The sequence below is a fragment of the Pangasianodon hypophthalmus genome, chromosome 2, assembly GCF_027358585.1.
Source record: "Pangasianodon hypophthalmus isolate fPanHyp1 chromosome 2, fPanHyp1.pri, whole genome shotgun sequence".
In the NCBI taxonomy this organism is placed as follows: domain Eukaryota; kingdom Metazoa; phylum Chordata; class Actinopteri; order Siluriformes; family Pangasiidae; genus Pangasianodon; species Pangasianodon hypophthalmus.
In genome coordinates, this window is record NC_069711.1 from 13,180,952 (window position 1) to 13,189,726 (window position 8,775).

Below are 8,775 nucleotides of genomic sequence, written 5' to 3' on the forward strand. Positions count from 1 at the left end.
ACTATTAATCAAATTTGGCCAACTCAGTTACTTCTTACCTTGAGATAACATAATACAATGTCTTATCTTCATGAATGTGATGATACACACTTGTATGGAGTCATTAATTTTATGCATAACATGAAGCCTTCATAATCAGAAAACAACTCCCTGCATTAGAACAGGTTATTTCACACAAACTGCCTGAAGGGGATCATCTTCTATGGACAAAGCAACATGTTGACAGGAACATAATTGATGCATTTCTAATGATTTATTTTTATTACAACAGTTTGGAGTTTTATCTAAATCAGAATTGCCCTAATATGCACATTATGCACCAAAATCTCTAAAGAATTTCTTCTAAAGTAGAATGTTTCTTCTAAAGTAGGATATATCTCTGCTTTTAGGATGTCATTGGTATAGGTTCCAGTACAAGCTATGTACTTCTTCTTCTTCACACAGGAACCGATCGTCACAGTTCTTTGTGGTTTTCATCAAAACCAAATGGTTAAGACATAGCTACAAAGAGCTGATAATCAGTTCCTGTGTGAAGAAGATAAAGTACATATCTTGTTCTGGAACCTATACTAATGACATCCTAAAAAACAATGCAATTTTTGTGATTGACCATATGCTTCTGTTGTGTTATCAAGATTATTCTTCCTACTACTTCCCTGATTATCCATCTATGATAATAATGATATGATAAGCTTGCTGCATTTATGGAGCTGGCTTCTAGCTTCAGTTCCTGTTGTCCATTATCCTGGAGAAAATTTGGTTAGGCTTAAATTGACCTGTTATGAATATCTTAAAAGATGTACAGGTTGGCTTGACAAACCAGCCAAAAAGCTTAACAGAGCAAAAGAAATATGACATTAAAAGACAAAAATTGCATGATTGTAACAAACCACGTGTTTTGCAATACTTTTGTCTGCTGTCCTTGAGAAATGGTTTCTAACGGCTGAATCCAGAATCCCTCTTTACGTAGAAGCCAAGACAGGGCTGTGGCTATGAGAAAGTGTCTACAATTTCATAGAACACACATGGTATCTGCTGGCACATTCTACCTTAAATGCTAGTTTGTCATCTCACTATTTCCTATTCTGTCCAATATTTTTTCGGGCATAAAGGCAAGTCCTTATGTTTACGGGTGGTGGTCTAGATGCTACTGAAAAACCCCATCATAGATACTTCTACTCATGAAAAATCTGTCAACCTCAGAGGCATGAATTAATGCAGGTCATTTGCGTAATCAGAATGGGCTGCCCAGAAAATTATCTTCAGCAGATGCATAACCGACCTCTGAATACACGTAACTTTCCCTATATAAATATAGACATAACTTATTTTGCCGACTATTTTTGCCTCATCACCTTGGAGGAAGAGAAACACACACAAATCTGTCATGTCTATTTGCTTTATTACTCACCCCTGAAACAAAAGGAGCCATTTCCTCTTGCTACATATTTTTATGCCTGAAATGTGCCCTTTCAAGCTGGAGTTTATAATGATAGCAAAGTCCAAATGATTGTGGATTATATTTCAATACAATTCAAATCAGTATCCATTCTGTATATGACTGAGTGGAATGAGACTGACTGTTTTTGTGCCATATACAAAAGTGTAGGCCAGTAAATATCCACCTCATCACATTATTGTATTAATTGCTAGAATGGCTGCCTTTAATCTGAAATATACTTTCGTTCCTTAAATTCCTTTGCAGTGTCAGCTGTACACATTATTGGTTTTTGTAATCATAGCAATGTATTTTGAATATGCAGAGTTTTGAGTATGCTGAGTTGCCATTTTATTAGATACTAGATTAGAGTAGTGAAATGAACATGTTCAGGAAATAAAAGCCACATATATTGAGCATGCAAGATGCTAGCAACTGAAGATTTGTACTATCTGGAGTTATAGATACCAGAGAGTAGATTTATCTCCAAAATGCAGTTGAAATTTCTGTCCAAGACAGGCCACTTCCTGGCCAGTTACAAGCCCATTCAAGACCTGATGTATCAGTGTCACCCTTACTCCAGGCCTAGATGTGATGGATGTGTTCCTTTAGTGTGTGCATAATTGTTGCTTGAAAGCTTATGGTACAGGACTAAAACTGGCACACCATCTGTACTGATTCCTGAGCTGGCTTTTATGCACAACATGCATTAGTTTATTAGCTGAAAGATTTACAGTTGTTTGCAAAAGTTACATAAGTGAAAAGAAGTAAACACAGCCACTGCAGGAAGCCATGATAATGCACAGTTACTTTATATTTGATGTACTTAAAAAAAATCAAAAATAGAAAAGAATAGTAATTGTGGCCTGTGCAAATGTTTAGACACCCTTCTAGTTGTAACGTCCCAGAGCTTAATTAACTTGTTAGGCCTTATTTGACTCATTAGGACTCGTTAGGCAGTCAGTTGTCATTGGGGCTAACAATTCCAGAGTGTAATAAATTCTCTGACTCTTCAAACCTTGTGCTAACATTCAACTGACTGACTGAAGATCTGAAAATGAAGCTAACTGATGCCTACAAAGCAGAGGAAGGCTTTAAAAAAATACTATCAAAGCACTTCCAGCTCACAATTTCTACTATCTGAAATGTCAGAAACAGCAGTTATGGGGAACTGTGCAAGTCAAAGCAAGATCTGGAAGACCCAGAAAACTCTCAGACAGAAGTGCACAAATGCTGGGCGGAAAGACAAAAAGCAAAATCCCCAAATGACACTAAAAACCTGCAGGAAGGTTTAGCTGACACAAGATTAAACATGCTCTCCATGGAAGAGTCATCAGAAGGAAACCTTAAATGCAACCTCATCACAAAAGTGTATGTCTGATGTATGCAAAATGATATATAAATAATCCAGAGGCATTATGGATCAACTGCTGTGGACTGATCAAGTAAAAATGGAACCAAAGGTTCGTAGAAAACAAGGCACATCATTTGAAAAAAAGGAACACTTTGCCAACTATTAAGCATGAGGGTGACTCTATAATGCTTTGGGGTTGGGTATTATGCTTTGGGGAAACATTGCACAGGTAGATGGAAGAATGGATTCCAGTAAATATCAGCAAATTCCGGGAACAAATGCGATGCAAGAGACTGATGCTGAAAAGATACTGGCTTCTACAACAGGACAGTGATCCAAAGCATACCTCAAAATCCACCATGAACTACTTCAAGAATCATAAGCTGAAGCTTTTGGAATGACCCCCACAGGCCTTCTGATTTAAACATCATGGAAAATAAGTAGGTAGATCTTAAACATAGATCTCAAAACTAGAAGCATTCTGCAAGGAAGAGTAGGTGAAATTTCCTGAAACAAGAAAGACTCCTAGCTACAAAAAGCATTTGCAAGCTGTGATATCTGCCAATGGGGTGTTACTAAGTAGACTGGTATGGTAACTCACTTAATTAGTAAGTAACTAAGTATGGTACTAACTTATGGTAACTAAGTTAGTAACTTAGTACAGTAACTTAGTAACATAGTACGATTTAGTAGGGTGTCCAAACTTTTGCATTTCACAGTTACGATTTTTTTTTCTGTTTTCCCGTCAAACATAAAATAACGGTGAATGAATATTTGCAGAAAGTGTATTATATTTAAAATAGTTTGCTGAAGTGCAAGATGTGTTTATGTGGTTTCACTTCAAATATCAATAAAGTATGTAATTTGGCCAGGAGTGCCCAAACTTGTGCATACAAATGTAAGTATATAAACTAGCATATCACTGTAGTACTGTCATTGTATTAGGTATGCTGATCTTGTAGGTAATAATCTAACAGCTCACTGTTTGTAAACCATATATTACACACAAGGTGACATTTATATGGGGAGGTTAGTGAAATACTAGCTAAAGAGTTAAGAATACAGGAACAGTGCTAATGTGTAATGTTGTGCTGCTAAAGGATTACAAGTAAGATGGTATTTCATTTATATAGAGTGAAAGCAAAGGAACTGATACTGCCTGCATAACAGATCTTACAGAGTGTCAGCCAGTCAGATGTGAAAAGTGATATATGTGTGATAGGTATCAGTTTGTAGGCAGTTATCAGTTGAATCTTTTACACAAGCTTATGTAAATTTGTGCAATTATTTTTTTATCCCATAAAATTGAACAACTATGCATTAAATGGATGTCTCCAGACTCATTTACACATATCATGCCATTTGCACTGTTTTTTTTTCTCATGCCTATGTTCCATATTTGCACTGTTACTATGCCATTTGCACATATCACTTACACTTTACTGCCAGTCTACCTCATCTCTCTGTCTCTTTGCACTTTACACCTAATGCGACTTGCCGTTTTGCACTCCTGGTTAGTTGCTATTTCAGTGGCTTTGTACTTGTACTCTGCTCAGTGAAAAAAAGGTGAATCTAATCTAACTGATATATAGTTCACTCATTTTTAGGGTTGTCGGATTTGTACAGATTTGTACTGGCATGTATACTGGCATGTCAGTGTATAAGGAGTATTACATATGCAGTTTATTAAATATGACAATCTTGTAACAAAAAAAAAATCTAGCACAAATCTACATAATGCACATAATGAACATAATGCATTTTTACCTCCAACATTGTTCCATTTCAGGGAAACTTGTGTTGCTGTGCAAAGTTTATATAGACTAAAATTATATACTGTACATTGTCCACCAGAAGAGGGAGGCAATGCACAACAGATGACAATAAAATGCTCTTGAGCTAAGGGTCTTTGCCACAGCTCTCTCTCTCTCTCTCTCTCTCTCTCTCTGACAGCTACTTGAAGACAATAACCCATAAGTGTGAACATTGTAATGATTATCGTTTCAGCGATACTCAGAAATACATGTAGTTGCTTAGCAAACACTCCAGCACAAACCATATTTATTGACTCAGTAATGTGCAGTGCATATTATAATCTTCTCAATAGAACAAGAACTTTACTCTGGCTTTAGTAAATAGAGCTCAATTATGAAAACATATCCCATATACAGTACTGTGCAAAAGTCTTAGGCACCCTAATTTTTCAATTACAAATTTTGTCTTAAATGTTTGTTTTATGAATTCTGTATTATTGAGTCAATAAAAAAATTAGATTCCAAATATTTTCTTCAACAAAAAATTAAATGTTAAAGAAATTAAAAGAAAGCAACATATTATATAATATACCACTTTTCAGACAAAAAATCATAATGAAGTCTGTCCAGGTTTATCTACAAAAATGGAAATAGGTATGACAGTCAGAGACTCCAGAAGAACTGTAACAGATTCTCCAAGATGCTCAGAAAAACTTACCAGCTACTTTCCTTATAAAACTGCACAAAGTGTTTACTGCTTTTAATAGTGGATTTTATTTATGTACAAATGTTTAATTTCATTATTTTTGAAGGCATCTTTGCTTTATAGCATTTCTTTGCATGTGCCTGAGTTTTGCACAGTACTGTATATTGGATTGCGCAAGTGGATCCCTGACAGTCTATTACACAGCACAATGTACTGCTGTTAGTATAATTCTTTTTTTGCAGTTATGGAGAGCACCTGTAAAGTCAAGCATAATTTCTTGAACCCCATGACACACTTGCCATGTACCATATGCTAGTACATTAGGTACTCTTAAACTGGTTTATTGCAGAGGCAGTTGGTGTAACATGGTTGTCATTTTTATAGACTTTTTTTTAGGGTTCATCTGTTATCTTGAATGTGAAACCTATTAGACTGCTGCTTGTGTGTATGTTAAAAGGTTTTCCAAAAGTCTTCATCCAGAACTTGTTATACTTTTATAGGAATAGTCACATGGGTTCCCTCTCTCAGAAAAACTGATCATTCCACTAAGATGAACAATAAAGTATCTCTCAATAAACAACATAACAGCAAATATGGACTTCAGCTATGCCTCTCCATTCTGCCTTCATCTTTTTCTGTGGTTCTATTTTTATTTTATTATTTTCAACTTCCATATTCATGAAAAGGGGCTTAATAGCTTATTAGTACTCGTCATTGTATTGTTATTATTTATGGTATAATATTGTATTTTTACACTACAACAATAACAATAATCATCATCATCATCATTATCATCATCATTCCATCATTGTGTTATGTGTCTGTTTTTATCAACCAAAAGTAAAAATGGCTTTACTCATAGGAACGGTCAGTTCAGAGCAATTCTCTCTCTCAGTTCAGAGAGAGAGAGAAATAAAGAATTTTTTATTCATGTGTCTTTGTACTTTTTTCAGCACACATTACATCTGTGCGAAAGACAAGTGCAGGCAAGGTTTATTTAAGGGACACTGGGGTTACACGCAGGGCTTGCTATTTTAATCTAACATGTAATGGAATGTTATATTTTTAATGTTTAATGTGAATTTCATTGGTGATTTTAACAAGAACTGACACTAAAGCCTGGGAGAATTATGGCCTTTCGTTATCTCATTTCTCATAGAATTATAGCAAACTCCATATGCTACTGTGAATTCTTTAGTATACAGTCTATCTTCACACTGTTGCAGTAGTGTCGCCCAGCCTGGCTACTATACTGTACATCGTCTACATTCATTTATTCAGCCTTGACATTTTCCCTGACATTGTTGCTTCACACCTCTGTAAGAAACCAGCTATGCCTTTCCATCCTGCCTTAATCTTCAGCAAAGCTGGAATGGAGTTGAATGATTAACCACCTGACCCTGAAACTGATGCATCCTTGAAAATCACTGGAAGCTTATTGAAAACTGTTCCACAATCACTCCAGCTCTATCTGTCCTGTCCAGGATTGCTATGCCTTCTAAGATATGTGTTGGTGCAAGGCCATCCTTTTTTCTGGCACTGAACAGTGTGACAAATGGAGAAGAAGCACCTTTAGAGCAAGGGTTACATAATGTAACCACACAAACAGTCATCCATCATTGGGAAATCAGGACAGATCAGTCATAGATAAGAACTTCCTCCTCCCCTTCATCTTCCTGTACTGTCCTACAACTCCAGAAAGAGTTTATACTAGGTAAAGGATCATCATGCATACAAGGTACACTTTACACTTACAGACCATTATAGGGGATATAAAGAATTCACCAGTGGTAAAATATATTCCAAATGAAGTACAGCACAAAAGAGCTAAGTGGATCAACGTTTTACTGATAGAATAAGCTAGAAACATATTTTACATTCAAATGCCAGAATCAGTGTATCACAAATTCTAAAACCTTTGTGCATACATAGCTAAAATGTTTTTTTTTTAAAATTAATTTCCTTATTGTTCAAAAAACACCCCAAACAAACAAACAAACAAACAAACAGACAGACAGACAGACAGACATAAAATAAGAAACACAAAAATAGAAAATCACAGCAATTCCCTGAGACAGAAATACATAGGGGTGGGAGGTTACATAGCGATTAGAATGTTTTACTCCCCTTCGAGAGACCGAACTAATTTCACTAAATTCCTCATTATAATCATCAACTTGTATACTAGATCCCTTACCTACATGTGTCTTCAAAAAAGGTAATTCCAGAAGCAATGGAGCCTCTTCTAAAAGTAATCAAGTCTTCCCTTAGCTTTGGCGATGTACCTAAATCTTTTACACTAGCAGTTATCAAACCCCTGATTAAAAAAACCTTTGATACCACTGATGATATCATTCTGCTCGATAGACTAGAAAATGTTGGTGTTAAGGGAATGGCCCATTCCCTGGCTCAGGTCTTATTTGATCGTTATCAGTTTGTAGATATAAATGGTGACTGCTCTAGGCAAAGTTTGGTGTTCCGCAAGGTTCTGTGTTAGGCCCACTGCTTTTTTTCTTTATATATGCTACCTCTGGGTAAAATTATTCATAAAGATGGTAGAAGTAAGCTTTCTGATTGCATAATATCTCTGGATGCCTTTCTCTTTCATGTGCAGCAGTAAAAGACCTTGGTGTGATTATTGACTCCAGTCTTTCATTTGAAGCTCATGTAAATAATATTACTAAGAAAGCCTTCTTTCATCTCAGAAATGCTGGTAAGATAAGAGATATAATGTTACTAAATGATGCAGAAAAACTAGTTTTTGTTACATCTAGGTTGGATTATTGTAATGCCTTACTGTCTAGATGTTCCAGTAGGTGTATAATCAAGTTCCAGTTAGTCCAGAATGCAGCAGTATTAGAGCCAGAAGATATGACCACATCACCCCTATCGTATCCACCCTGCATTGGCTCCTAATCAAATTTTGCAATGATTGTAAAATACTACTACTGACCTGAAAAGCACTGAATGGTCTTGTGCCACAGTACCTGAGTGAACTTTTGGTCTTTTACGATCCACCACGCGTACTTCGATCAAAAGGTGCAGGCTACTTGTGGTACCTCGAATAGTGAAGGCTACTTGTGGTACCTCGAATAGTGAAGGGGGTAGAGCTATCTTTTACAAAGCCCTACAATTAGGGAAGAGCCTTCCAATCATTGTTCGGGACTCAGACACAGTCTCACTGTTTAAGTCTAGGCTGAAAACATACAGTATTTGTTTATTCAAGCCTTTTGTGAATAGTTTTTTTTCTTAGGTAAAGGAGCAGATCTGGAGGGCTCATTGGCACAGAGTGTTGTGGTGAACTGGGATGTTTGGATGCTCCTTGGCCCCCGACTCTCATGCATTCACTCAGATTTGTTTACGGTGCAGTGGCTGGCTGCTTTTTGTCCCAGGGCGCCCTCATGTCTGTGTTACCTTCTGGCTTCATGAGATTACTGTAGATGGTACCACTTAGAAACCGTGAAGATGGCTTTGGACTTCAATTGATATGAACAGTTTTGCTATGATGGCTTAGGACTTCAAT